Raw genomic sequence first — 4,430 nt, 5'->3', positions numbered from 1 at the left:
CCCCTTGGCCTGTGTCACCACCTCAGGTGAGACCCCAGCAGCTGAAGCCATGGGGGAAGGTGGCTTAAGCCACTGGAAATGGCCCCAAATCCTCCTCATGCTCCCAAAAGCTGCTGAAGGGTGTCCATGTGTAACCCATCCCTGTTTGCTGGGATTGTCACCCTTGGAAACCACCAGGTTTGGTGGGATGAGATGGAATGTGCAGGTTTTCACCCCAAAACCTGTGACTGACTCTCCAAATGCTGCTTCTTCAGCATTCAACCTCCAAAGGCTGCTTCTTCCTCTTTGGGTTTTGAGCTTTTCCCAGCCTTTTCCACTGCTCTGGAGCTGAAATCTTCCCTCCAGTGCCAGCTGAGCTGGTTGGAGCAGGCCAGGAGCAGAGGCTCCAAGGAAAACCATAATATTTTGGGAGCAGTGGTGAGGCAGGGAGAGTCGGAAGGAGCCTTTTGAAAAAAATTTGAAGGTTTTTTTTTTTGCCAGGGCCTCAGCAGAGCCCAGGAGTTAATCATTCAAATATGCTTATGTGTAACTAATCTCTGCAGGACAATGAGCTGAGGAATTATTTAATGCAATTGAAATGGAGCAGAGTGGTTGCTATAAAAAGGGTGTCCCGAGCCAATGGGAGCCAGCAGGATCCTATAAAAGCGGGTGGGGAAGAAAAAGCAGCTGGTGGGAAGAGATCACCAAAGTCCCCATGCGTGTCCTGAGCTGCCTCTGCTTGGGCAGAGATCCTCCTGAGCTGCTGGAAATCAGGCTGAGCCCTTCTCCAAGCACTGCTGATCCCTGTGGGGTCAGTGCATGCCGTGGCAAGGGCGGCATCTGCCCGGAATTGCCTGGTGGAGCCTAAAACGATGAAATCCAGCAGAGCTGTGAGTTGGGGTCGGATTTTGGGGGGGACTGGGGTGCTCTTCCAGGAGCTGGGTGGGATTCATGGAAGTGGAAGCTCACGTGGGGCTGCATTTTGGGAAGCTGTGAGGGTGTTCAGCAACGTTATCCCGTGGGGTTTCCATGGAGCAGGCGCTGCTGCTGGGGCCTTGCAGTGGGAGTAGAGAGGTGGGGAAAGGGATGGCGATGGATTTTAGTGGATTTAGGGATTATATCAGCTGAGCTGACCCCAATGACTATCTCAGGTCCTGTCCTTGGCTCCCAGCCTTCTCCCCAGCAGGTTTTGGCTTTATCCCTGATGTTTGGAGCGTCACAGGATCCATGTTCTGGGTGCTCAGCACTGGCCATGGTTGGGAGGAGAAAATTCCTCCAGGAGCTTTCTGCCAGCCTTCAAATCCCCCAAAGAGGTGTTAAGTGCAGCTATTTCCAGCTCCAGAGCACAGACATTTATTCCTGCCCTGATGCCACTGCCAATCCTTAGAAAAGCAGGAAATCCCAACATCTCCTGGCATCACATTCCCCCTGCTACTCTTTTTTCACCAGGCTTTTAGTTTAATAATATTTTCTCTGTCTCTTTTTGTGACTTTTCTGCCTTTTGTCCCATTTGAAGCCACAAACAGATGATTTGCACCAACTCCCCCATGAAATCAGCCTTCAGCCCCCTTTTTTTTCCTCCTTGCATATCAGCAGATGGGTGTGAGGAGTTTTGGATGGGATCATCCCTGCCTCGGCCAGCTGCTCTCCCATCCACAAAACGACGAGCACAGCCTGTTTCCTGTTAAGTCCTGCTGGTTGCATTGGTTTACACTGTTTGTCTCGTGTTTTACAGCTTCCAGGCTGATGTTGCATTAAAGCTGGCTGGAGTTGAGGCAAGAAATCAGATGCAGGCACTGGCAGGGTTCCCCAAATGCATTCGTGAGGGTTGATCCCACACTCACATTTCCTTACTCACTGCAGGAGGGTCCTGGCCGAGGCTCCAAAAGGTGCTTTTGGGACAATTTGGGAGTTTTAATTGCAGGGCAGGGGGTGGAGGGGCTGTGCCTGCTCCTCCTCCAGCCACAGTTTGGTGGCTCCTGAGTTTTTCTCTTGACCCCTGAGCTTTGTTTTCAGTTTTTCTTCTTTCATGTCCTGTTGAGGAAGGGAGTGAGGGAGGCTGAGTGGGCCCCAACCACAGGCTGGGGCAGAAATTTCTATTTCTATTTTTATTTTTATATCTGTATCTATTTTTATGTGTGTGAGTGCTTATAGAATAGGATATAGAATCATGGAATAGATCAAGTTTAAAGGGGTCCCTAAGGATCACCAAGTCCTATTCCCTGCTCCTCACCCCCACCTAAAGCTAAACCACGTCACTAAGAGCATCAGCCAGATGCTCCTTGAACTCTGAGGAGCTCCCTTCCCCGGGGAGCCTCTTCCAGAGCGTTTTATCTGGATATTATGGATATGAAAATGTATTTTAGGCAAAGCAGGATGAGTCTCTCACGTCCTTGCACAGATAAAGAGGACAGGGCTGATTTGGGGTGGCACGCCCAGATCCCCCGTGGTTTGGTGGTGTTGTCCTTGCTGGATGCATCCACAAAAAAAAACCCCAAAACACTAAATCCAACTGATTTCCATCCATCCCAGGTTAGCCAGAGGCAGCCTGAAGGGCAAGGCAGGGATTTGTGCCCAAAGGAACCAAAACTAGTTGGAATCCAAAGCTCTGATCTAAGGGCAAAAGCTCCTTGCTGGCTACAGGAGTGCAGAAAGGTTTTTATGTGCCTTTATGAGCATCAGCAGTTGTTGGCTGGGGAGTTCTGCCCTTTCTGGGCCAATTCTGGCAGGGAAAGTCTGATTTTCTTCCTTAGGAAAACAAGAAATTGAATATTCCTGTAAAGACTGAATGCAAGGGAATGGGCAGAATTTAATAACAGGGGATTCAGCAACCAAATCCAGCAGGTTCCCATGGGAATAGGTCAAAGGGAATGAACTGTAAATATCTGCTTGTGTGGGGATATTTGGAAATGCTGGAGAAGGTGTTAGAACCGGGATGGGCTGAGCAATTCCTGATTTTGCCATTTCTGTGCTTTTTCCCTCCTCTGGAGAATTGCTGCTCTCATGTTTTGATTTAAAAGTGCTCTTTCAGGAGGGTAAATTCATTTTTTACCTCTGCTGGGGCAATTTTGGGTTTCTTAAGGAAAAAAAGGGATTTCTTTCTTTGCATAAAGGGGCAGAGCTTCAACAGAGTATTTCTTTGGTGCATTTTATCCTTCTCTGTGGTACTTTTTTAATTTGACATCTGTTTTTTGGTTGAGGGAGACGTTATCCAGTGGTTGGGGACGGGGAGGAAAGAGGTCTGGATTTGTATTTTATCTTCAATGAATTAATACGAATTACTTAAGAGGTTTTTGTTGGTTTTTTGGTTTTTTTTTGGTTTTTTTTTGTTTTTGAGAGTGAAGGTTTCTCCCCTTGGATCTCACCATTCCCAAACTGAGGTGCTTCCTGAGGTTTCAGTGAGGGTGAGGGCTGTCCCTCCCTGGAGCAAACCCAGCAGCAGCTCAGGGAAGCATTAAATGCTCGGGTCATGTTCCAAAAGGCCACAAAGGGAATTTTCCCCCAAATTTTCCCCCAAAAGGGAAAATAAATGATCAGTGGAATCCAAACAAGAGCTCTGGAAAAGGCACCACTCTCCAGCTTCTCCCAGATTTTGGCCTGGGGGCTTCACCCCTTTCACTCGAAACCTGAAGGTACCAACTTGGGAATTACAAAAATGCATCCAAACCAGAGTTTTCCAAGCAGCATCCTGGGCTGAGCTGTTCATCCACTGCAAACTGGGAAAACCCTGCCAGGGTGGGGTCTTGGATCCACCAAATGAGCCTGTCCCCAAAAGCTGTGGGATTTTGTTATTTTTTTAGGGAATCACAGCACCCTCCTCATCTGCCCCCAAACTCCAGTGCCTGAACTGAGGCTTTGTGACAGGTCCCTGGCAGCCCCTGTGGAGGGAGAATTTGAGTTTAATTCAGTTCCTTGTAGCTGGCAAATCGAGCTCAGCCCTGCAGGAGGCACGGATTGATGAAAATCCATCTGGAACAAGGAACCACAGTGGGGATAGGATTGAAATTCTGCCTTGTCTCATCTTTAATTGTGCGAATTTTAACTCCCCTCAGAAGAACCTCACAGAAAAGGGCTGCACCACCCCATCAGCAGCATTGATGGTCTCCCTTCAGAGCTTTGATCCTGTGTCTTTGGCAGTGGGGGTTTTTTATTTTATTTTTTAGATGCTGGGGGTTGTGAGGTGCTGTCACTTCCTTGTGCCATTTTCCAGGCACAGGCGAGATCATTCCTTGGTGATCTCTTTATAAACGAGCTCATGGATATTTACCTCATTAAGAGGCCAATGTGCTAAAGCTTTACAAACTCAGGCCTTGATCCTGCCAATCACTGGGAATTTTCAGCCATTTTAACCTCAAGAAATAAGAAATAAGACAAGAAATAAGAAGTATCTTATCCCTCTTCTCTTAAAGGTCAGCCGAGAGCATCGCTCACCACTCAAAGCCTTCAGCAGG

General features: G+C 48.1%; 1 protein-coding gene across 4 annotated transcripts in view; it reads left to right on the top strand.

Annotated features, from left to right (window-relative positions):
• TPST1 (tyrosylprotein sulfotransferase 1) overlaps nucleotides 1-4,430 on the top strand; it is a 31,671-nt gene continuing 27,241 nt past the window's right edge. For 3 of the 4 annotated variants that reach the window (XM_008640345.2, XM_008640344.2, XM_017743023.1), the window contains exon 1: nucleotides 7-869. The gene's annotated coding sequence lies outside the window, so the exon portion shown is untranslated. Of the gene's footprint in view, nucleotides 870-4,430 lie in introns of all 4 variants that reach the window. The other variant, XM_017743021.1, reaches the window with a different exon arrangement.

This window comes from Corvus brachyrhynchos, unplaced genomic scaffold (assembly GCF_000691975.1).
Source record: "Corvus brachyrhynchos isolate BGI_N302 unplaced genomic scaffold, ASM69197v1 scaffold99, whole genome shotgun sequence".
Classification (NCBI taxonomy): domain Eukaryota; kingdom Metazoa; phylum Chordata; class Aves; order Passeriformes; family Corvidae; genus Corvus; species Corvus brachyrhynchos.
Note: the sequence above shows the minus strand (reverse complement) of the source record. Positions and strands in the feature narration are given on the sequence as shown.